Genomic DNA, 25,513 nt, shown 5'->3' with positions numbered 1-25,513 from the left:
GCAGGGATCAGGCAACTCTGTGCACAGGCCAAGGTAAGAAAAGTCTTGGGAATGACAAGTATTGCTTTAGTGGTTGGAACACTCCAGAGATTGTTTGAGAATGAATGAAACACACAACTGAGTGCAAAATGAGTGTGAAGCCCTGACTCAAAATTCCTTCAAGGGAATCAGGTTGGAGATGAGGGGAGAGGCAGGCTTGGAATGCAAGAAACCTCCTCCTTAGGGAAAGGGGGTTGAGCTTCTATGGGATCAGAATGGGAAATAATTAGGCCAAACTGAGCTCCAGGGAAAAAAGAAAGTAAGAAAGAAAAGAAATAGATTTCCTCCAGACAGTGGAGAAACTAACTCCTCTGGCTGCCCAGAGGCTCCCCCAACCTTTTCAATATATCCCTTCCAGCCCTAGTTAAAGAACTGCTGGCCATCTCTCCAGCCTAAAAGAATTTTTTTTTTTTAACAATTTGAAAGAGCCCAGGCTGGGCATGGTTGTGCATGCCTTTAATCCCAGCACTTGGGAGGCAGAGGCAGGTGGATTTCTGCGAGTTTCAAGGCCAGCCTGGTCTACATAGTGAGTTCCAGGACAGCTGGGGCTACAGGGAGACCCCGTCTCAAAAACACCCCCCCCCCAAAATTGAAAGAGCCATCAGAAATTTCCACTTCCCTCTGACTCCCCAGGAGAAGCTCTAGACTTGATTTCCCTTCAGAGGGGGAGGAAGAATTAGATTTGTTCATGCCCCAGTAAGTAGCATTGAGGTTACGGGGGTCCTGGCACCAGAGGTTAAATTCCCTAACCAGGACCCCAGATGGGACAACAATAATGAAGTCCATAGTGAACATATGCTGGAGATGGGGCATGCACATGCCCGCATACACACATGTGTGCCCATACCAAATAAACACATTTAGAATTTTTTTTTTTGTTTGTTTGTTTTTTTTTTTGAGACAAGGTCTCCCTGTAGCCCCAGCTGGCCTGGAACTCTACGTAGACAAGAGATCTGCCTACCTCTGCTCCTGAGTGTTGGGCTTTTAAGGCATGTACCACCACACCTGGCCACATTTAAAATTTTGTGCATTAGTCTGTGTGTGTGGGTGATGTACGTGTCATGGTATATCAGAGGATAACTATATGGAGTCAGTTCTGTCTGTGATAGCACAATTTTGTCTACCTTTACATGGGTTCCCAGGATCAAACTAAGGTTGCTAGGCTTCTGTGGCAAGTTCCTTTATCCACTGAACCATTTTGCTGGCCGATTTTTTTTTTTTTTTTTTGTCTTTTTGAGACAGGGTCTCCTCGTAGCCCCAACTGTCCCGGAACTCACTATGTAGAGCAGGCTGGCCTTGAACTCACAAAGATCTGCCTGCCTCTGCCTCCCAAGTGCTGAGATTAAAGGCATGCACCACCACACCCGGCTGATCAATTCTTATAATTTAAAAAGTTCATTTATTATTATTGTGTGTGCACAAGTGCATGTTTGTGTGTGTCCACCTGCAGACATGCATGAGTTATGATATGCATGTGGGGGTCAGAGGACAACTTTCAGGGAGTCAGTTCTCTCCTTACACTGTGGGTTCTGGTTATCTAACTCAGGTTGTCAGGCTTGAGCTTTTACTGGCTGAGCCATTTTGCTGGCCCCATGTATCAATTATTAATTATTTTTATTGTTGAATATTATTTCGCTGTATGACCAGACCATTTTTGTTTATATATTAATCAGTATTAATCAATCAATGAAAATGTTCATTGGTTTTAATTATTTCATTTTCCCCTAGCCCTAACTGGTCTGGAACTTGCTATGACCAGGTTCTATATAGCCTCTGCCTCCTGAGTGCTGCAATTAAATGTGTGCAGCACCACATCCCCGGTTTTACTTTAAAAAAAATGATTTTTTTAAAAAATGTATGTGCATGTGTCTGTGTATGTTGGTGTGTGTGTGTATACGCATGTATGTAAATATGCACTTGGGTGCCTGTGGAGGTCAGAAGCGGGTCTCTTGATTCCCTAGAGCTGGAGTGAGCCACCAATATGCAGTGTGCTGGGAACTGACCCTGTGTTCTTTGCAAGAACAGCAAGTGCTCTTATCCTCTGAGCCATCTCTCCAGCCCCTATTTATTTATTTATTTATTTATTTATTTATTTATTTATTTATAAACAAGGATGACCCTGAATTCCTGATCCTCCTGCATCCCCCTCTGAGCACGGAGATTACAGGTGTGTACCACAATCCCCTCAATTTTTTTTTTTTTTGGTCTTTTTGAGACAGTGTCTCCCTGTAGTACCAGCTGTCCTGGAACTCACTATGTAGACCAGGCTGGCCTTGAACTCACAGAGATCTGCCTGCCTCTGCCTCTTGAGTGCTGGGATTAAAGGCATGCGCCACCATGCCGGCCTTCCTCACCTTTTTGGTTTTGTTTTGTTTGTTGAGATAGGATTTCATATAGCCCAGATTGGCCTCAAACTCACTATGAAGTTGAGGATGACCTTGAATTCCCGATCCTCTTGCTTCAACCTTTCAGATCTTGGGTATGTGCCTCTTTGCCTGGTTTATACCTGGTTTATATGTTGCTGAGGATGGAACCCAGGACTTCCTTCCTTCATGCCAGACAAGCACTCTACCAACTGAGCTGAGCTACATCTTGAGGTCTCCTTTTTGAATTTTGAAACTTTGAGACAGGGTCTTAGGGTCGTCTTGTTGTGGAGCACAGGCTGGTCTTGAACTCTTGATCCTCCTGTTGGCTTCCTAAACGTTGGGATAACAGGTGTGCACCATCTAGCCTGGCTTTTGAAGTGAGAGGTTGAGAAACCGGTTGAGACAGGGTCTCTGAAATACATGCTGTGCTGGGATTCACTATGTAGACCAGGCTGGCCTCGAACTCACAAAGATCCACCTGCCTCTGCCTCCCTAGTGCTGGGATTAAAGGCATGCGCCACCACGCCCGGCCCCCTTATTTGTACTTTTGTGTAGCTGAACTACTGTGTGAATTTATACGTGTACTTGTCTGCTCTGTCAAGCCATAGCCAGACAGAGGAGGGACTTCCCAGGAAAGTTCATTTGCTCGTCCCTGGCAGGGTTTCAGGGATGAAGGCCTTCGTGGCCAGCTAACGTTCCAAGCTGGTCCTCCTGGCTCGCCTCCAGTTAGGCCACGCGCTCCGTTGCTCTGGCAACTACCCGCCCCTGCAGATAGCGGCTGGGGAGTTCCCACGCGGGAGCGCGCCGAAGGTAGGCCACGCCGTCAGACCCCGCCCCTCAGCGCCTGCCTGACCAGCACACTCCCAAACCCCGCCTCCTCCCAGAACCAACGAATCAGAGAAGCCAATACATCGTGCAGCCGGGCTCGGGGCAACCAATCGTGGTGCGCGTGAGGTCCTGCGACCGCTCGGAGGCGGGCGGCAGGCGCTGAGGCAGCAACCGCTGCTAGTCGCTGCTGAGGCGGCCGCGGGTAAGCATCTAGGTGGTGCTCGGCCGGCCGACGCTGGCGGTGAGGACGCGCTTCCAGGACGGGCCCCATGGCCCCCAGCTAGAGTATCGAGAGAAGCGGCCGAAGCCCAGGATGCTGACGCGGTGGCGCGGAGGCGCCTCAGCCATCGCAGGTAAGGGGCTGTGCTCCGGCGCCGAACCCCGGCCGCCTCCATCCTGCATCCCGCGGCTGTCCTCCATCCCCCATCGCCCGCCTCTCTTCCCTCGCGTTCCAGGGCGCTGCTGCCCTGTCTGTCCCGCATGCATCCGACTCTCCTTACACCTCACTCCGCCGCACCTGCATATGCTCCTCCTGCATCTCTAGCCAGAGCGAGACCGTGACCCCCTTATTTTGAGACCCCCCCCCCTGCTTTTTTGGGACAGTCTCACTGTATAGCCCAGGCTGGCCTCGAATTCACTGTGTAGCTCAGGCTGGCCTCGAATTCACTATGTAGCCCAGGCTGGCCCTGAATTCAATGCATAGCTTAGGTTGATCTCGGACTCACTTTACTGATTAGACCTGATTAGCTTCAAACTCACTCTGTAGCCCAGGGTAGCCTCGAGCTCACTGTATAGCCCTGGTTGGCCTTGAACTCACCTCATTGTGTATCCAAGGCTGGCCTCGAACTCACTTTGTAGCCCAAGCTGATGGCATTCCTCTTGCTTCAGCCTCCTCGGTGTTGGATGACAGGCATGAGCCACAGTGCTTGTTATGCTGTGACTCCCTTTTCCCTGTCAGTTGCTGCTCCCTGCATGGTTTGGTTCCTGTGCCTTACCCTTAGACATCTCAGTCACCCCCTCTTCTTACTTTGATCACCACAGGCTCTTAACTCTTCTCCCGGACACTTGAACTTTCAGACCCTTTCCCCTTCTCCTGATGCCAACTCAATCAACTTATCTTCTCTCCCTCCCCTTCCTCTCCTCTTTCTCAAGCTGGCCTGAAACTGACTGGCCCAGGCTGGCCTTGAATTACTGACTATCCTTCTGCCTCATCCTTCCAAGTATTGGGATAACAGTAATGAGCCAGTGCATCCAGCTTTAGATCCATTAAATAGGTTGGGGCTGGTGGGATGGCACAGAAGTTTAAGGCACTTGCTACCAAGCCTGACTACCTGAGTTGGAGAAATTGTCTTCTGACTTCCACATGTGCTATGGCATGTGTGTACCACCCCCTCTATAAATAAATAAAATAATAAGCTATCTTTAACATATAATTTGCTGTTAGGGTCACTGTGCCTCTGGTGTGTTAAGTGCCCTAGCCCATGGTCACTCACATAGTAGACCTGGCTCATGGAAGGTGATCAAGTGTGTTAGCCACTTCCTCTCTCTTTTGTACTCTAAGGATGGTGGAAGCAAGAAATCTAGAATCTGGGAGTTTTGACCTCTCTACCTGAAGAATGGTGTGGGAGAAGGCAGGAGGGACTGAACTCCATGTATAATAAAGGGATGGAGTTATCCATGGCTTACTGCATGTATGTAGAAGCTCAGTTAAGCTTTGTGCCATGTATTATGTTAATTTCCTTTGTAAAGGATATTTAGGCTGCTGTTCAAGGAGGTTTGTAATAATACCCTTCTCTCTTACCTACAGTGTTTAGCAACCTTTGTTTTAGGGGAGAACCCCTACCTTCAAGCCATTGTAGCATTGTGTATAAGCAGTGTTGAAGACAATCCAGGAAGCTGTATGAGTTCCATCCCTTTAGGAGCCAGAGGGCCTCATCTTTGGGTTTCTTGAATCGGCTTCTGGAGCGGCCACCTGTGCTTAGAACTGGCCGTCCTGACCAGTTCTCTAGACGTTGATGGGAGTTAAGGAGCGATTACACACCTGGCCTCCCCTTTCCCAGCACTCTTCTGGCAGAGTTAGCAGGATTTTTTTGTTTTGTTTTGTTTTGATACTGGAGATGGAACTCAGGGCTTTGCATATGCTAGGGCAAGCCCCCTACTGTGGAGCTGTGTTCCCAGTCCACAGTTTTTTAAATTTATTAAATTTTTGAGAGGTGGGGTTTGAAACAGGGTCTCCCTGTTGCCCCAGCTGGTCTGGAACCGGAACTTGCTCTGAAGACCAGGTTGGCCCCTATCTGAGAGATCCACCTTCCTCTGCCTCCTGAATGCTGGAATTAAAGGTGTTGCACTGCCATGCCTGGGGTATAAAAATAATTTTTTATAAAAGCATTGCTCTAGGGACAGGTGTGGATAGCACAGGATTGCAGTCTCAGCACTGGGGAGCTGAAGCAGGAGTTCATGACCAGCCTGGGCTGCATTTTGAGACCCTGTCTGAAAAAAACCCCAAACAAATCAGCCAACCAACCAAGAAAAGCATTGCCCTGGGCCTTGTGCTGTTCTCCCTACATTTGCGTTGGTGGTCTCAAGCCCAGATCAGCCACTTTCCTGCTCCTGAGCTCCCCAGGGCAGCCAGAGAAAGTCACTGAGCCATTTAGGTTTTGTACTCCAAAATTCACTGGGAGCACTCAGAGGTCCTTTGAGTTTACCTCTTAGGAAACTAAGTTGCTGTTCCTCTGTCTACCACTTTGCTCTGACTGTTGCCTTTTTATGGCTTTGCTTGTCTCCTGCTTAACAGAAGACATTGGTGGGTAGGCTTGAGTTCTTAAAGACCTGTCATTTTTACCTATTGCTTGCGCTTATTGGGTTCTGAGCTCTGCTTTTATCTCAGGAAGAAGGGTCTCCCTTCCTAAGGCTATGTCTTTGCTCTCCCCATGTTCATCTTTTTCTCTTAGCATGCATAAACAGGTTTCCACCGTCCACAGCAAAACAAAACAAAACTACCCTTCCCTTGATGCTTCCCTCTTTTCTCAAATTAAGCTGTTCCTTTAGTATCTCTGTTTTTTGCGGGTACCCCCCCGTTCTCTGATATCTATGTGGCTTCCTTCCATGACTTCAAATAGCACCTTTGTGTTTATGGTTTTCAAAGATGTTTATTCAGTCCCCATTTCCCTTAATTTCAGGTCTCACTTTTCATCTCTGCTGGATAACCTTGGCACTTCAAACATGGCTCCCTGTTCCTTCCTCTTCCTTCTACCCACAGCTTCCTAAGCAAATCTTAGAAACCTTAGAAGCAGGGGGCTGGAGAGACGAGTACATGGTGTTCTTGCAGAGGATCCAAGTTTGATTCTCAGCACCTACATCAGGTGGCTCACAACCACCTGTAACTCCAGCTCCAGGAGATCTAATGCCCTCTTCTGCACTTACTCATGTGTACTTAGACACACACACACACACACACACACACACACACACACACACACATATATACACATAATTAAAAATAAAGCTTAAAAAATAAGAGAAATCTTAGAATCAGGGGGCTATAGAGCTGGCTCAATGGTTAATAGCATTGGCTGTTCTTTCAGAGGACCTTGGTCTAGTTCTTAGCACCCACATGGCAGTTAACAACCATCTGCAGCTCCAGTTCCAGGAGACCCAGTACCTTCTTCTGCCTCTATGGGCATTGCACCACTTGAGTGTACTTACATACATGCAGGCAAAACACTCATTCACATAAAGTAAAAATAAGTAAAAATAAATAAATCTTAAAAAAAAAAATCTTAGTACCACCTTCTCTTCTTGCCTTGTGTTATGTTCCTCTTGTGACATCAGATCCTTTTATCCCATTCACAGAAAGTTGGCCCAGGTGCTGGATGTGCCTTTCCTGAAGCCTCATGGGCCTCTTTACGTCTGGGCTCTGTGTTCAACAGCTCCTCCTCCACACTGCTGCTGGGATTGCTTCCATTGTTGATAATAACACTTGATTTCCTTAAAATTTGTTACCAGTTCCCAAACCCTTAGCATGGTGAAGTAAACTGGCCAGACCTTCTGGAGATGGGCTTATCCACATCCTGAGTCCTTGATGAAGCAGAGCAGAAAGCAGTTAAGGAAACAGAAGGTTCAATGCAGTGGAATCCAGATGGTGATAAAGATCGAGCAATGACTCCAGGGTGCTCTGGAGCGCCACCTTGGGGAGGGTGAGAGAAAGCTGCTCTTCCCACTGCCCCTGCTCTTCACCTTGAGTTAGGGGACTCTTCTTGTGTTCCTTCCCACAGCGCTCTCCTGTTGTACAGTGTTTTCTTACTGTTCCCAATGTTTAGTTAGTGTTGGTGGTTAAGTCCAGTAGCCAACAGGATTTTTAAAAAATACATACTCATTTATATGTGCCTGTATGAGTATATGTTCGTGTGTGTGTGTGTGTGTGTGTGTGTGTGTGTGTGTGTGTGTGTGTGTACAGGCCTGGGGGTACACAGAGGCCAGAGAGGGTGTCAAGTCCCTCAGTTACAGGCATTTGCAGGAGACCATGCTTTTTATCTGGGTGCTGGGATTGGAACTCTGGTCCTCGTGACTGTGCAGCAAGTGCTCTTAACTGCTGAGCCATCTCTCCAACCCCACCTCCAAAGGGGTTTTTGACTCTTTTCTTGAAGACTGGTATGAGAGATGGCAGGATGAATGTGAAAGGAAAGGGGCCACGTCCTATCATTGCCTGGCCCAGTGGTTTTCAACACAGGCTATTTTAAAACCACCTGGGGGACTTTTAAAGGTAAGACTGGCTGTGGAGAGGATTCCTGAAATCCACAGAGAGATTTGTTTGTCTGGTTAGTTAAATGCTGATCCTAAGTTCTGTTATGCATATGCTGGTAAATGAGATGATGTCCCACTGGTCTGAGAATTGTTATAGTCCGGGATCCACAAATGCCCCAAACAGACAGCCAGACAGGTGAGTCTAGAGAAAGAAAGAAATATTTATTATGGCTGGGCTACACTTTCCTAGAGGGTCTGAGTGCAGCACCAAGCCTAAGCACTGTGGCTCTTTTTATATTGATCATGTTGCTAGGCAAGCAAGCAGAATACAGAAGCCAATCATTGAGCGTTAAGCTTCAGCAAACATTTATCAAGGAAGTACGTAAGAAAATATAATTTTCCATCCAAATCCCCCACCTGCATGGAGCTTCCTCCTCTTTCATAAACTGACATTATCAATCTTTTTAAAAAAATATTTTATTTTCATTTTATGTATATGAGTATATTACCTGCATGTATGTGAGTGCACTCGTGTCGTGCAATGTGCAGTTCCACAGAGGTCAGAAGAAGGCTTCAGATTCCCCTGGAACTGGAGTTAAGGATGGTTTGTAGCCACCATGTGGGTGCTGGGACTCGAACCCAGGTCCTCTGCCAGAGCAGTCGATGCTCTTAACCACTGAGCTATCTCTCCAGCCCCAACATTATCAATCTTACTGTTACTCTATTTTGTCTTTACTGGTCACAAAGAGGGTTCCCTCTAGGGGGGTTTTGTTGTATGGCATTGTGTCTTAGGAACCTCTAAATGTTGTGGGATACTTTTTGTACAGAGAAACTATAACCAGGAGTGAAAAGTTTAGGTTCCCAAGCATGCATGTGGAGAGTCCCCTAAATAATTTCTATTCTATTAAGCAACAATTACTGTTTTGCAGAAGCAAGCGAAGCATAACCTACAGAGGCCATAAATTGGAAGGTAGCAGGAACACTCTAGGATGCTCTGTCCTGTTCCCAAGACAACCAGAGTCCAGCTTGCATGTGTTCCCATATCCTGGGCCAACTGTCTGATAATTTCAGAGAATAGAGTCAGCCTAAACTTTAACATAGCATAGCTATGGTCAAGAAGGTGCCCTATTATAAGAATATGTTCCTGGTCCTCCTCTCCTCCTCCTCTTCCATCCCTCTCCCTTCTCCCTCTTCCCCTCTTTCTTCAGGCTAGATAACTGAACTGTCATTATTTGGTGCTTTTTGTTGTTGTTGTTGTTGAGACAGGGACTTGCCATGTAGACCAGGCTGGCCTCCATCTTACAAGATCTGCCTGCCTCTGCCTCCTGAGTGCTGGGATTAAACATGTGTACTATCATGCCCAATTTCATTTACTTGTTTTAAGTCTGTCTAATAAGCCCAACATCCTGATTTCCTCGAGGACTGATTCTGTTGACTACCTGCCCCCTTCCATCTATATTTCCCTGACACTTTATGTGCCTAATAATTTTTTTGTTTAAAAAAAATGACTATTTAAAATAATTTAGTATGAGTGCTTTGCAAATTTTTCATTGATGTCATTAGTTTTGTGACTTTCTGGGCCTAATTTTGTTAAGCCTCTGTTTCCTGTTCTTGTGAGTACTGAAGTGCCTTCTCATTAGTTTAGCAGCCCATTAGTAATTGGACAGGTTTTCTTAACTATTTTGAACCAGAAAGTGTCCCAGCCTTTGCTGAGAGGCTGTGTGTGAGTGCCTGTGCAGGTATGTTGTGACACCCCTTCAGTGTACCTACCAGTAGTTTGCTCCTGTACCCCAGCCTTCATTTCCTGATTATATAGAACAGCAGGTCAGGCAGTGGTGAGAGACGTTCTCTGTTGGTTCTTTTTTTTTCAATTTTTAATTTTATTTATTATTCTTATTTTTTATTTTTTTTATGTGTATGTGTGTATTGCCTGCATGTAGGTAAGTGCACCCGTGTTGTGCAATGCCCACGGAGGACAGAAGAGGCTGTTTGATCCCCTGGAACTGGAGTTACAGACAGTTGTTAGCTGCCATGTGGGTGCTGGGATTCGAACCTGGGTCTTCTGCAAGAACAGCCAGTGTTCTTAACTGCTGAGCCATCTCTCCAGCTCCAGGTCTGTTGGTTTTCAAGACATCTTCAGAGCTGGGGAAGGAGAGCAGGGCAAGTCAAATTGCTACAAGACTCTGCTTACTGACCATCCAGTGTCTTGTATAAACATTCCTTGGATTCTTGTAAGCCTTTGGCCAATTCTCAGAGTTCTGAGAAAGTTGATCATGACCATTTTGCCAATGTTCTTGAGACTTTTGTGGAGAGCAGATTTCTCAAGCCCCTACTCTACCATCCTAGAAGCCTTCCTCCTGCCTTACATTTATGTAGAAGGGGTTTGTGCATTGTATTTTAGTACCTTTGTTTAGGTCACCAGTAACTGAAATACTACAATTCTGTTTCTCTCTGTTTTGTCCTGTTATTTCTCTTCACCAAGGCTAAGCTGATTACTTACGATTTTCTCAGTATGAGCTCACGTTCTCTTCCATGCCAAGGCTTTTTGTTATGACTCTTCTGACCCTCTCCCCTCTCCTCTTAGAGAGACTAGTACTCTAAGGCTTTCTCTATGTGGTTCCTCTGAGCTGCCTTTTCTGAGCTTTGACACTCCAGGCGTGTGTCTCTAGTCTTCTCTTCTGTGTGACCTCTCATCATTTCGTCACTGTGGGTGTGGAGGACTCCTTGTCTTCTCCCCTGCTAGTCGATGATGGCAGGCAGATGATGAATCACACTTGTGTGCTCTGTATGTTTGAAATGTAAGTCAGATTTCATAGCAAGAACAATCCACATTTAAGGTGTTGTTACCATAGGTTGCCTTTATTTATTCAGCACTGAACAGAAGGAAGCTTTCTACCTTAGAAAAGTTAGGCATGCTCTGTCATGAGACCTCAGAAAGGTGCAAGAAGATGAAATAAGGTAATTCCACTTTGCCTGTTAAAAACTGTTAAAGTGGTTTCTGATGAACGATTTCACGCCCAGTTTTTCATAGAGAAGATCACAGAATTTCAACTGGAGTAACTAAGTCAGAAGCAGTCATTTCCCACAATAGAAATAGGGAATCTATTTACGTGGGATAGTGACTAGGCTAAAGTAAAACTACAATGGGGCCAGAGAGATGACCCAGCAGTTAAGAGCACTTGCTGCTGCTTTTATAGAGGACCTAGGTTTGGTTCTCAGCTCCCACATCAGGCAGCTCACACCCAGCTGTAACTCCAGTTCCAGGAGGTAGGTCACCTTCTCTTGGCCTTTTGCAGGCACCAGGCACACATGTGATGCACATACCTACATACCTACATTGTTACACATAATTTTATTTAAAAAAATTTTAAATGTGTTTATTTTTGTTTTGTATATATGAGTGTTTTGCCTGCATGTATGTAGGTACACCTTGTGCATGCAGTGCCCAGGAAGGCCCCAAGAGGATGTTGGATCTCCTGGGAACTGGAGTTACAGATGGTTGTTAGCTGCCATATGAGTGCTGGGAACTGACCCCAGGTCCTCTGCAAAAGCAGCCAGTGCTTGTAACTGTTGAGCCATTTCTCTAGCCTCCATATAAACTTTTTTTTTCTTTTAAAAAGAAAGAAATGGCCAGGAATGGTGACTCATGCCTTTAATCCCAGCACTCAAGAGGCAGAGGCAGGTGGATCTCTGTGAGATCAAGGCCAGCCTCGTCTACATAGTGAGTTCCAGGAAAGCTCAGGCTACAAGGAAACCCTGGAGAGAGAGAGAGAGAGAGAGAGAGAGAGAGAGAGAGAGAGAGGGGGAGATTCCTTGGGGCTAGAGAGATGGTTCAGCGCTTAAGAGCACTGACTGCTCTTACAGAGGACCTGGGTTTGATTCCCAGCACCCACATAGCGTCTATGAACTGTCTTTAACTCCAGTTCCAGGGGAATCCGAAGCCCTCTTCTGACCTCCACAGCATTGCACAACATGGGTGTACTCACATACATGCAGACAATACACTCATACACATAAAATAAAATTAATAAATGAAATATTTTTTAAAAAGTGTTCCTTTACATTGTTTCCATCCCTAGCCCTGCAGTGCATGAAATTGAGCCTAGTGTAGCTTACTTCCATGGCACGTGCTTTGCCTGCTGAACTATATGCTCACACTACCTTCTTATTTCTTGCAGCAAACATAAGTCTTCAAAATAAAAGTAAGATTCTTATTTATACATTGATGAGAGTATTAATTGATAGACACAGATGTAATAGACTGACCAATAAACAATGGATTAGAAGGGACTAGGGAGATAACTCAGCAGCTAAAGCACTTGCCTCACAAGTGTGAGGACCAGAGTTCAGATTCCCAGAACCCATGTAAAAGTGAGGCAGGCTACCTGGAGACAACAGATGGGGAATCCCCAGAGCAGATTTGTTAGCTAGACTAGGACTCCGAGAGAGACCCTGCCTTCAAAAAAAAGTAGAGCCGGGTGTGGTGGCACAAGCCTTTAATCCTAGCACTTGGGAGGCAGAGGTAGGTGGATCTCTGTGAGTTCAGGCCAGCCTGGTCTACATGGCGAGTTCCAGGCCAGCTGGGGTTACAGAGAGACCCTGTTTCAGAAAAAAACCCAAACAAACAAAAACCAAAACAAAAAAAACAAAATAGAGAGTTACCAAGAAAGACACCTGGTGTCAACTTTGAGTCTCCACATGCATGCACATATGTGCATGTGCACCTGCACACGAGAACATGCACACTCTTGTACACACACACCACACACAAACTGGGAAAAAGAAAAAAAAAGTGGATTACAGATGTGGGGATGATGTTCTGGGAGCCTTGTAACCAAAGTTGATCTTATATTGCAAGAACATTTAACACTATATCAGCTTGTTTATAATGTAAACAACAGTGCTAGGCCTTGGATTCATTTTTAAACTAATTATATAGCTTTAATGCTCTTATGACCCTTCCTTGCCCCTGGCCTAGAATAGTGTGAAGGTACTGACAATATCTTGTCCTTCGTGATTTTCTCCATAGCCTACAACATAAAGATTGGCCACTCAACAAATAACCACAGAATGACCACACTAAAACTTCCTCACTGAAACTCTAGGTAACTAACACTCCCCGAGAGGTTACACTGGTCCTTATGAGTTTAGTGTTATGATTTCACTATTTTTAAGATTTTTTTTTTCCGGAACTGAGGACTGAACCCAGGGCCTTGAAATTCTTATTGAGAATTTCATACATACATTTAAGATGTTTTGATCAAATCCATGCCCACTCCCTCCCCTCTAACTCCTCTCATATCTCCCCATCACTTTTTTCTGATAACTTCATGTACTCTTTCTTCTTAAAAATAAACCCTGGGGTTGAGGATTTAGCTCAGTGGTAGAGTGCTTGCCTAGCTTGTTGGTAGAGTGCTTGTTGAGTGGCCAATCTTTATGTTGTAGGCTATGGAGAAAATCACGAAGGGCAAGATATTGTCAGTACCTTCTAGGTACTCAACAGACTAGTTATTGCCATTACTAACTTCTTGACAGTTGAAACTTTTTAGTTCACTCTAACTAGAGAGATGGTTCACCAGTGAAGAGTGCATTCTACTCTTGCAGAGGGCCTGAGTTCAGTTCCCAGCACCCACAGAAGCTCACAACTGCTTATAATTCCAACTCCAGGGGAGCTGATGCCCTCTTCTGGCCTCTGAGGGCTCCTACACTCATGTGCACATACCTATACATACAGACACAATGTACATATGTATAATTAAAAATAAATTCTATTTTTTAAAAGAGTCCTATTTTCAGCCGGGCATGGTGGCGCATACCTTTAATCCCAGCACTCAGGAGGCAGAGGCAGGCGGATCTCTGTGAGTTCAAGACCAGCCTGGTTTAAAAAGTGAGTTCCAGGACAGCTGGGGCTACAGGGAGACCCTGTATCAAAAAGACCAAAAAAAAAAAAAAAAGTCCTATTTTCTTCACTCCTTTTCCAAATTCTCTCAACCATACAAAGTCTGTCAGTGTAATCATGTTATTTCTTAAAGAAAGTGATGCTAATAAACTATTGTTTTAACATACCACTTTTAAGGATCTCAGAGTCTACTGGAGAAGCAGACAAATAACCAGCTATCATTAAGGAGTGGTAGCACAACACTAAGGGCAACTGTGTCATATGTACTAGAGGGCTTTCAGGAAAGCTGCCTAGGAAAGGCAGCTTTGAAGTTGAACGTTGGATGAGAGCATGTTATGCATGGACATGGAACCTTGCACAGGCAAATCAGGCCAAGTTAGATGAGAGAGAAAGGGAGGGTGGTGAGGTTGGTGAACTTGGTCAAGGGGAAGATGAGGGCTGGGCTGGATCATAAAATGCCTTCCTTCTATTATGGTGTGGATTCTTTTCTGAGAGAAGCTCACTAAAAGGCAGGGGACTGTTGTGTATATGTGCACATGTCAAGACAATGAATGAACTGAGTGAAGAATGTGAGGGCTCAGCCAGGGAGGCCCACTAGGAGGCTGTGGACTTGTTTTATTTTTTAACCTTTATCATTTATTTGTATGTATGAGTATATGTGGAGATCAGAGGACAACTTGAAGAAATCAGTTCTTTTTCCACAATGTGGTTCCTGGGAATAGAACACAGGTTGCCAGGCTTGGCAGCAATTGTCTATACCCACTGAGCAATCCCACCTGCCCTGTTATCAATTTTGTGGTTATTTTGTTGATTGAAAAAATTCTAGGGGTGGAGAGATGGTTCAGTGATTCAGAGCACTGCCTGCTTTTGCAGAGGACTCAGGTTCAATTCCCAGCACCCATATGGCAGCTAACAACCATCTGTAACTCCGGTTCCAGGGAATCTGATGCCCTCTTCAGACCTTCGTGGGCACTACATGACACATATGCATTTATACATGCAGGCAATACACTGATACACAAAACTATAGAAAATAAAAATTTAAAAATTCTATGAGGATAATGTTTAAAAGTGCAAAACTTTTTCATTGCTTCCAAATTACTTTCATTTCTGTTTACTTGTAGCTTCTCACTTCACTTAAAAAAATTACTGTTTGAATATTTGCTTAGTTTCAAATGACTTTATAGGAGCTCTAGGGGATTTAGGAAGTGATGTTTCTCTGGTTGAGTGTTCACCTGTGGGTTCCTGGCTTTATATCTACCCACTGTTCATGTATCCACAGCACACTGGATGATGATAGGTTTTAATGGAGATTATAGCCTAGTGGAGTAAACTAACCACAGTGCAGTGGTCTGTATGAGTGGACACAAGATGTTTACCAAGTGATTTGAGGTTACAGAAGGGGAAGCAGTTGGAGCTGGAGGATGGGAAAAGAGCAGCCAGAGAAGACTTCCCTGAGGAGATGTGCATAAAAAGGAGAAAGGGCACAGCACAAGAGGTAAGCACAAGCAGGGGTGGTCGTGCCTGGAGTGGGTGGGTCCTGGGAGGTAAAGGTGGAAGATGAGGACCACAGTATGTGGGATCCCTGGCAACTGTTCTTTAGAAGCCCTTCCACATGAGGGCTAGGAGTTTGGCTTAGTTGATTGAGTGCTTGCCTAGCATTCACCAAGCCCAGGGTTCCATCCCTAGCACTACATAAACTGGGCACAGTGGCCCACACTTGCAATCCAGCATCCAGGAGGTGGTAGAGATCAGAAGTTCAAGGTCATCCTTGGCTACAGTAGTGAGTTTGAGGCTACCCTAAGCTATATTAAACCTTGTCTCAAGAAAAAATTGAGGGGGCTGGAGAAATGGTTCAGTGGTTGAGCATACTGACTGCTCTTGCAGAAGACCCAGGTTTGATTCCCAGCACACACATGGCAGCTAACAAGTGTCTATAATTCCACTTCCAGAGGATGTAGCATCCTCTTCTGACCTCCATGGGGCATTGCATGACATGGGTGCACTTGCTTACCTGCAGGCAGTGTACTTATACACGTAAAATAAAAGTGTTGAAATCCTCTCCACATGTGATGATCTTGTGAAGGAGATCCTGCAGGTCTGTTCCTTGTCGTCTGTCTCTCGGATCCTCCTTCCTTTCATAAGTCCACTCTGGTTATTGTGAAAGACTTTGATTACCATTGTCCTTTTTTGTGGCCAAAAGATAGTCATGAAGCAGTAGTTTATCTAGTGCCAGTTGACCCAAGAGAGCTCGGGTCTCTCATCTCTAGTACCCCGGGCTTCTGCTTCATTAATTCAGTGCCCTCTTCTCTTTCCCTTCTCTAGATTTAATACCAAAATTTATGAAGTTGGTAGAAAAGGCATAAACTTGAGTTACTGAAAGAAAATAATTAGTTTGAACAAATTTGCTTTGTGCTTGTGAGGGGTTACAGTGGAGCTTGAACAGTCTAGAGCAGGCGTGTCATCCAACAGTCCGCCTTCCTTACAGGCCTGAGAATGTTAGACGTGGGAAACCTGGACTGTTTACTTTGTGTTATTTCATTTTAACTTGTGTGTGCATATGTGTATGCATTTGTGCCTGTGTGTTTACATGCATGCCTGTGTGTTTATATGCAGTATGTGTGTGCAGTATGTGTGTGCATGTGCCTGAGGAGGCCAAGAAGAGGACATTGGATCCCTTGGAGCTAGAGTTACAAGTGGCTGTGAGTAGCCTGACATGGTGCTGGGAACTGAATCTAGGTCCTCTACAAGAGCAGTAAGTGTTCTTAACTGCTAAGCCATCCCTTCAGCCCCTCATTTGAACTGTTAAAAATTGTTTTAAAAATTTTATTTTTTATGTGTGTGCATACATGCAGGCAAAATACTCATACATACAAGTTTTTTTTGTGTGTAAGTATTGAGTTTCTAGCTTGTGCCCTTGTTTCACCATGTGTTTTGGACATTAGGACCAGTCTTAGCCACTGAGCAGCTCTCTTTCCACAGGACTGTGGGCTTATTGAAGTTAGCTGTTCCATTAGGAAGGTAAGTCCTAGCTGACTTTCAGAGGTTGTTACTTGTGTGTATCATGTCCTTGCTGTCTGCTGCTTGTCATTGGATCTGTCTCCTGGATAGTGCAGCTAGGAGAAGGTTATCATGTTAGTGCTCTGACTGAGCTGGTTCAGGGTGGGTCTTGCTATAATAAGTTCATTTGGGTAAGATTTGAAATTTCTTCCTATGGCAAAATTGTTCAGAGTTAGTCTCTGGACACTTAGCTGTTGGTGAATTCAGTCATGTGTGACAGTTATCTTTCCTTTTGCTTAGAAGCTATAGTAGGTGGAGAAACCAGCCAGAGTGGCTTCGAGGTGACAGTCAGCGTGGCACTGGCCCTTGCTGTTGCCACATTGATTAGCATCATGAATAGGAGAGGGAAGTTCATGATTAACCATGAGAAGCTAATGATTAATGAAAGAAAGAAAAGCTTTAGGGAGATTGGTGATGCTTTGTATCTTCTCTTTTCCTTGGACAGTTCCCTTATGTAGCATGTATGGAGCCTTGCATTTGATTTCTAAACACTGAAAAGGGAAGAAAGGGGGTGGAGGGGAGAGGGTGTTTCATGAAGACCTAAGTCTAGAAATGTACCGTCAGCACTTTCTAAGGCATTACTTATTTCTGGGAGTCTGTGTCATTTGGCCTGCTGAGACAGAGCATGCCAAGATGAAGCAGTGCTATTAATAGTGATTTCTAAGATATGTTTATTACAGTATTTTTGTGACTTTTCTTTCCTGTGAAGATAAAAATGAGACTAAACATTGAAGAGCTCTCTTCTGGTTCTACCCAGCCTTAGCTTTGCTGAGACTTCAGTTGAGAAAATATTGCCACTGCTTATTTGAAAAGGCATGATGTGGCATTTAAGGTACTGGAAAGAGGCCTCTGTGTGTGGGGGGTGGGGGGGTGGGTGGGTGTGTACATAAACATCCACATATATTTGCATATGCACTGTGGTTGGATATGTAAGGGGATCCAACTCAAGTTTTTGACCTCCTCCAAGGGCACCAGTTTTGCACATGTTGCACATATATACATGCAGGCAAAATATTCACACATAAAGTAAAAATAAGTCCTTAAAAAGATTTATATTTATTTTTTTAAAGTATGTGTCCAGCGGGGTGTGGTGGCACACACCTTTAATCCCAGCACTTGGAGGCAGAGGCAGGCATATCTCTGTGAGTTTGAGGCCAGCCTAGTCTACATAGTGAGTTCCAGGACAGCTGGGGATATAAGGAGACGCTGTCTCAAAAAAAAAGAAGGGGTGTGTGTGTGTGTGTGTGTGTGTGTGTGTGTGTGTGTGCACATAAGTGCATGTGCCCATGGAGGCTAAAAGGGCATCAGGTCCCCTAGAGCTGGGGTTATAGGTGGTTGTAAGCTAACATGTGGGTGCTAGGAACCAAACCTAGGTCCTCTGCAAGAGCAGTTAGTGCTCTTAACTGCTGAGTCATCTCTCCAGGTCCTTGCCCAAGTTTTTATGAAGGTTCTGGGGATCCAAACTCCTGTCCTCACACTTGGTAGCAGGTACTTCATTCACAGAGCTGTCTTCTCAGCTCTGCACTTTCTTCTTAAAGGGTTATTTGCCAAGGGTTTGAGAGGAATCAGATCAAGGGGTGAGTAGGGATCTCAGGCTTGACACCATCTCTCATCTAGAGAAAGGTGCTGTCCAGTGGGTTAGAGACTGAAGTTTGCTGGAGGCTCCCTGCACTGAGGGCTGGCTCTCTGTCATGCCTGCTGCCATAGAGGGCCTTGTAGAAACAGCCTTTGGGCTTCAGGGTGTAGCGTTTTTGGAGCAGTAGAATATGAAAGATAAAATGAAAAGTGATCTTTGAAGAATTGGTCAGACTTAGAGAAGCACTGAGGACATGTAAAAGGAGATGACCCAGAGGCCCTAGAACACTACTGTGCTGTGGGCCTGTGAGCCTCCCAGTTGAGAAACATCTAGAGGCCTTAAAAGTTTATGGAAAGGAACCAGAATGTTTTTGCAGAAGCTGAAGTCCCCCTTTTTAAAAATTTTTGGTATGCTTGGCTCTCCAGCAAGCCCAGTGATCCTTCCAACCTTAACTGAAGTAGAGATCAGCTGGTGTCTGCAGAAGGCTGATGGCTTGTTTGTTGAACAGGAACCATGCATGGGATCAGAGGGAACAGTGTGTGAGTATGGTAGGAGAAACTGGATTGGAGTGTGCCAGTATGCTCAGAACTTGGAGTCTGGGGTATTTTAATGGGAAATTGGTGATGATATGCATTACTGTAGACATCAATCATATTAACTTTATTTATTTATTTATTATTTGTTTGTTTGTTTGTTTGTTTCTTTTTGAGATAGGGTCTCTAGCTCAGGCTGGTCCCAGATGCTTATGTAGCTGAAAATGGATGTGAACTCCTGATCCTTCTGCCTCAGCCTCCCAAGTATGTATGTGGTCCACCATGCTAATTTTTTGTTTTTTGTTTGTTTTTTGTTTTTTGTGACAGGGTCTCCCTTTATCCCCAGCTGGTCTGGAACTCACTATATAGACCAGGCTGGCCTCAGTCTCACAGAGACCCACCTGCCTCTGCCTCCTGAGTGCTGGGATTAAAGGCACATGCCACCATGCCTGGCCTTACCAGGTGTGCTGGATAGCTTTAATGTCAACTTGACACACCTGGGTTGAGGGAGCCTCAATCGGGGAATTGCCTCTATTGGACTGGCCTGTGGCCATGTCTGAAGGGCATCTTCTTGATGAGTGATGTGGGACGGCCCAGCTCACTGTGGGTGGTGCCACCCCTGGGCAGGTAGGCCTGTGTTGCATAAGAAAGCAGGCTGAGCAGGAGCCCAGGGAGCAAGCCTGTAAGCAGCGTTCCTCCATGGCCTGTGCTCCAGCTCCTGCCTCCAGGTTCCTGCCCTGAGTTCCTACCTTGGTCTCCCTGATGAATGGGTGCAACCTGGGAGATGTAAGACAAATAAACCCTTTCCTCCCCAAGTTGGTACTGGTCAGAGTGTTTTGTCACAGCAATAGAGAACAAACTAAGACACCAGGTTAATTTTTGATAGGGAGATATTTGTTTCTTATAACTATTTTTACCCTCCCTGGGGATGGAAGCCAAGGGCTTGTGCATACTAGGCAAATTATTCTGCCTCTGAGCAGCACCCACAGCCTATAGTTGGCTTCTAAATTGTGCTAAGGTAATTTTTGAAAGAAATTGAGTCATCTATCACCTATTAAATTATAATAGGCTTTAGAAGGGAGCAAGTTAAACATAGTTTAAAATATGAACAGTGTAAAATTTTATCAAAAAGCTTTGGCAGTTCAGAATACTTCTTTATAGGTTTGCTTCTCTGCTCTCATGTAATGTGCTTGTACAACACAAAACAAGAGGCGTGTGTTAGAGCATTACTTCTGAGTAACACCTCAAAGCTCTGCCCTGTTTCACTGAGTTGAGTGTGCTCCATCAGATGTCAGTGATTTTACATTTCATGGACAAGTTTGTAAGGTAGAAGATATGAGATTTTTTTTTTTTTTTTTGTCTTTTTGAGACAGGGTCTCCCTGTATCCCCAGCTGTCCTGGAACTCACTATGTAGACCAGGCTGGCCTTGAACTCAAAGAGATCTACCTGCCTCTGCCTCCTGAGTGCTGGGATTAAAGGCATGTGCCACCACACCTGGTATGATATGATAACTTTAAAAAATATATATTTTATTTATTATTTTTATTTTATGTGTATTCATGTATTACCTACATGTAGGTAAGTGCATCTGTGTTATGCAATGCTCACAGAGCACAGAAGAGGCTGTTGGATCCCCTGGAACTGGAGTTATGGACAGTTGTTAGCTACCATGTGGGTGCTGGGATCCGAACCTGGGTCTTCTGCAAGAACAACCAGTGTTCTTAACCACTGAGCTATCTCTACAGCCCCCTGATATTATGACTTTTTAAAGAATCATTTCTCTGTCAGCCTCAACAAAATTCATTATTCACTTCATATGCTCACATTGCTACCAAATCTGTGGCCACTGAGTAGTGTTTGATCAGAAACATTACTTAGCAAATGGAAGATTCACAGCCTCCTGACCTAGATCCTCCATTGTGTTTTCCATGAGAGGCATCATGTTTTCCACCAAATTTCTCTTGATTAAAAATAAAAACCAAGGGCTGGAGAGATGGCTCAGTGGTTAAGAGAACTTGCTGCTGTTGCAGAGGACCCAAATTTAGTGCCTAGCACCCACATCAGGTGGCTCACAGCTGCCTGTAACTCTACCTCCAGGGGATTCTTCTGGACTCCGTGGGCCCTACAGTCGCATGAACAAATACATACACACACAGACATACATACAACGTACACATAATTAAAAAATAATAAAAATCTTAAAAAAAAAAAACCTCTCGAAACCTAAAAACTCAAAAACTGACTTTTGGGGTACACAGTTCTATGACTTTTTTGTTTATTGTTTGAGACAGGGTCTCATCTAGCCAAGGCTAGCTTTGAACTTCTGATCCTCTTGTCTCTACCTTCTAAGTTCTGGGATTCAGGCATGTACCACCGTGCCTGGTTTATGTAGTGCTAGGCATAGTACCTAGGGCTTCATGCATACTAGGCCAGCATTCTACCAACTGAGTACATTCCTGCAGCTGGCCTGGAACTCAGAGATATCTCCTGCCTCTGTACAACTATTTTTATGGCAGTATACATTGTCCTTTTGAAACCCATCAGTATCAAAATAAAGGCACTGATGTCAAACTTAACAAAATGGAGCCAGGAGGCCAGAGAAGGCGGGAAGGGTTCTTATGCACATATGCCTGTCACAGGACTTATGCAAGGAATTCCTCAAAACTGCAGCATTCCATACCTTTGGAGGATGCCTTGTCTCTACTAATGAGCTAATGTCAGTTTTTGTGACAAGCTCCTATAACCAGTGGTCTGCTTCAACTGACTTGCCTGGATTGCTCCCATTTGTGTGTGGGTGTGTGTGTCTGTGTGTACACTTGCACGTATGTGTATGTGTTTGGGCATGTGCAGTGTACATGTGGGTGTGTGTGCATGTGGAGGCCAGAGGCAACTTCAGGTGTCTTCCTCAGGTGCCATCCACCTTTGCTCACCAAGTATGTTATGCAGGCTGGCCAGAGGTCCTGATTCTCCCCACCTCCTAGTGTTGGGATTACAAACAAATGGTGAGCATGTGCCCTACATTTAAAATTGAATTAATTAGCCGGGTGTGGGGGCACACGTCTTTAATCCCAGCACTGGGAGGCAGAGGCAGGCGGATCTCTGTGAGTTCAAGGCCAGCCTGGTCTACATAGAGCGTTCCAGGACAGCTGGGGCTACGGGGAGACCCTGTCTCAAAAAAGACCAAAAAAATTGAATTAATTATTGTGGTGTTCTAATACATATGTACACAAGTGTGTACAGAGGTCAGAGAAAACAAATTTGGGGAGTCCACTCTCTGCTTCCACTGTGAACAGAGAGCTCACAAAGTTGAGCTCAGGTCCTCATGCTTTCAAGGCAAGCACTTTACCATCTGAGCCACCTCCCCAGCCACCCCCATCTTTAAAATCTTTCCCTTTATCCCAGTGCTCTTGGAGGTACTGTTATGCCGTAACAAATGAACCCTGGGTTGCAGCCCCCTGATAGTTCCAAATAAGCTCAGCTTTTCAGAGAGTCTATCTTTCTGGTGGTCATTTTAGGTTGGCATCATCCCCACAGCATTGTAATAGTTTTTCTTCTAGATTTTTAAATTTTTTATTACGTATATGAGGGGTATATGCACTTGAGGGCTGTGCCTGCAGAGTCCAAAAGAGACTGTCAAATCCCCTGGAGCTGGAGTTATAGGCACTTGAGAGCTGCAAGATTATTTTTTCACTAGAATGAGATTTTATAAACTTAAATTAGATCAAGTAACTCCTTGCTTAAAATCTTTTTTTTTGGGGGGGTCTTTTAAAAAATACTTTCTTTATTATTTTTATTTTATGTGTATGAGTGTATTCTGCATGTATGTAAGTGTACCCATGTCATGCAATGCCGCGGAGGTCAGAAGAGGCCTTTGTATTTCCCTGGAACTGGAGTTAAGAATGGTTTGTAGCCGCCATGTGGGTACTGGGAATTGAACCCGGGCCCTCTGCAAGAGCAGTCAGTGCTCTTAACCGCTGAGCCATCTCTCCAGCCCCCTTTTTTTTGAGACAGGGTCTCCCTGTAGCCCTGGCTAGCCTGGAACTCACTATATAGAATGCTAGAACTAAAGGTGTGGGCCACCTTAAAATCTTTTAAATCAGTGACATTTGAGTAAAATTTCACGTCCCTAACTTGAGCCATAAGATTTGTGTTCCAGCTTCTGTCCGGTTTCTTGTTTTCTTTTCTCTCGCCCTGCCTCAGAGCTACATTGGCCTCTTTTGGTTTTTCTTCTTGCCAGCTTTCAAATCCCTTCTCATTCCAAGCACTTGTGTCTGGAATGCTCTTCACTTCATACTGCCTAACTCCTACTCACTCTTCAAATCTTAGCCCAAGTGCCACTTTAAAAGTGCCACCTGAACTGGGGGAGGGGGGCATGGCCTAGTCAGTAAAGTGCTTGGCTAGCAAGCACAAAGATCTGATTTTGAGTCCTAGAACCCATGTGAAAATGCTGGGCATGATGGTGTACACTTGTAATCCCAGTGCTGGAGAGGCAGAAATGAGTAGATCTCCAGGGCTCAATGGCAGACCATCTAGCTGAATTGGTGAGTTCCAGGCCAATGGGAGATCCTGCCTCAAAGGAGATGGGTGGTATTCCTGAGGATGATACCCAGTGTTGATACCCTAGTCTGCACATGCACATGCACATGCACAAGTACACACCCACATCCTCAAACATGCACACATGTAACACACACTCATATTGAAAAAGAGAAAAAGCTGTTACTATTTAAAATATTGATTTTGAGGTTGGAAAGATAGCTCAACAGCTAAGAGCACTTCCAGAGAACCTGAGTTCAGTTCCCAACAGCCATACTGGGTGGCTCACAGCCACCTGTAAGTCAAGCTCCAGGGGATCTGATGCCTTCTTCAGGCCTCCAGCTACATTGCATTCATGTGGCATACACTTAGACATGTAAATAAAAATCTTTGAAAAATTATCTTTTCCAACTTAGAAAAGTAATACACACATTCATAATAGCTTATTTGAAAAGTAAAGGTGTGGCCAGGCATGGTGGTACATAACTTTAATCCCAGCACACAGGAGGCAGAAACAGAGGGATCTCTGTAAGTTTGAGGCCAGCCTGGTCTACATAGTGAGTTCTAGGCCAGCTGGGGCTACAGGGAAACTTTGTCAAAAAAATAAAAAATAAAGATAAAAATAAATAAAGCATCATGTGTCGAGCACTTCATCCCAGCTTGTTATTTGGCCCTTTGGTTCTCGACTTATTTGATATCCTGCAGGATTATTTCCTACAAGCATAAAATTGCCCAGCTACATCCAGACTGGGCCTCTTGCTGTTTGGCTAAAGCAGGCCCTCAGCTCTATAGACTACTGTCTTTTTCTAGGTTAGGAGGGACTTTTTTTTTTCTTGTAATACAGTTTTTGTTTCATCATAAGAATGTTGCTGTTCTAGTGTTGAATCCTAATTCTGTTTTTTGTGTTCTTGTCTTCTTGCCTTTGTTTTTTTTTTTTTTTTTTTTTCTTTTTGAACACTCCCCTTTTAATTGAATACTGGGATAACTTTACAAATGTGCCTTCCATGTAATGGATACAGTTTCCTCTTTAGACATTGTAATGCTGCATTGCTACCAGTTATCTTAATTAATGCTTTTCTTCTTTGCAGTCTTTTCTCATTAAGCCAATCTTTTAATCTCAACCTATGCTCCACAATTCTTGATTGAAACTCTGTGTAGTGCCTGACACGATAGTATGGACTCAGAGGCATCAAAACGATTGAAAACATGAAAAAATGAAAACCAGATAGCAGTTGGGGTAGCCCACTGAGACTATTAAAATATTTTTCTAGTTATGTATTCTTTTTATGAAAACAGCTGTGTTGAGGTATGATTTGTATATCATAAAACTCACCCATTGTTTGAGTACAATTCAGTGATTTTATTAGATTTTATAAAGTTGTGCAACCATGACAGTGGTCCAACCTCAGAACATTTTCATTAAAACCTCACATCACCCATTGGCAGTTAAATCCTTACTTCTGCATGCTGTTGTCTGCCTGTGTAAACTTGCCTGTGTGGACATGACATGTACATGAACTTGGTTATTACTGCATGTATGCACACTATACTTTTTATAGTTATAAGACAGCCATTATATATTTGTTTTTGTGTAAACAGCTTTAAAGTATACCCATATTTGTTTTGGTCTTTTGGTCTTTTTGAGACAGGATCTCCCTATAGCCCCAGCTGACCTGGAACTCACTATGTAGACCAGACCTTGAACTCACAGAGGTCTACCTGTCTCTGTCTCCCTCTCCCTTCCCCTTCCCTTCCCCATCCCTTCCCCTTCCCTTCCCTTTCCCTCCTTTTCCCCTCCCTTTTCCTCCTATTTCCATTTCCCTTCCCTCCCAACATTTCACCTGCTCTGTTTCTGAGTACTAGGGTTATAAACGTGCACCACACAGCCTTCTCCTGGGACCTTTCTTGCCTCCTTTGTGCAGTTGCACCAAC

At 44.5% G+C, this 25,513-nt stretch overlaps 1 protein-coding gene across 4 annotated transcripts in view; it reads left to right on the top strand.

Annotated features, from left to right (window-relative positions):
• The first annotated feature begins 3,363 nt into the window (after positions 1-3,363).
• Tpst1 (tyrosylprotein sulfotransferase 1) overlaps positions 3,364-25,513 on the top strand; it is an 83,307-nt gene continuing 61,157 nt past the window's right edge. Inside the window, exons 1-2 of one of the 4 annotated variants that reach the window (XM_029566492.1) lie at positions 3,364-3,586; positions 7,239-7,429. The gene's annotated coding sequence lies outside the window, so the exon portion shown is untranslated. The remainder of the gene's footprint in view (positions 3,587-7,238; positions 7,430-25,513) is intronic. The other 3 variants (XM_017799662.2, XM_008839146.3, XM_008839147.3) reach the window with 3 other exon arrangements.

This window comes from Nannospalax galili, unplaced genomic scaffold, assembly GCF_000622305.1.
Source record: "Nannospalax galili isolate Female #2095 unplaced genomic scaffold, S.galili_v1.0 scaffold899, whole genome shotgun sequence".
Lineage (NCBI taxonomy): Eukaryota > Metazoa > Chordata > Mammalia > Rodentia > Spalacidae > Nannospalax > Nannospalax galili.
Note: the sequence above shows the minus strand (reverse complement) of the source record. Positions and strands in the feature narration are given on the sequence as shown.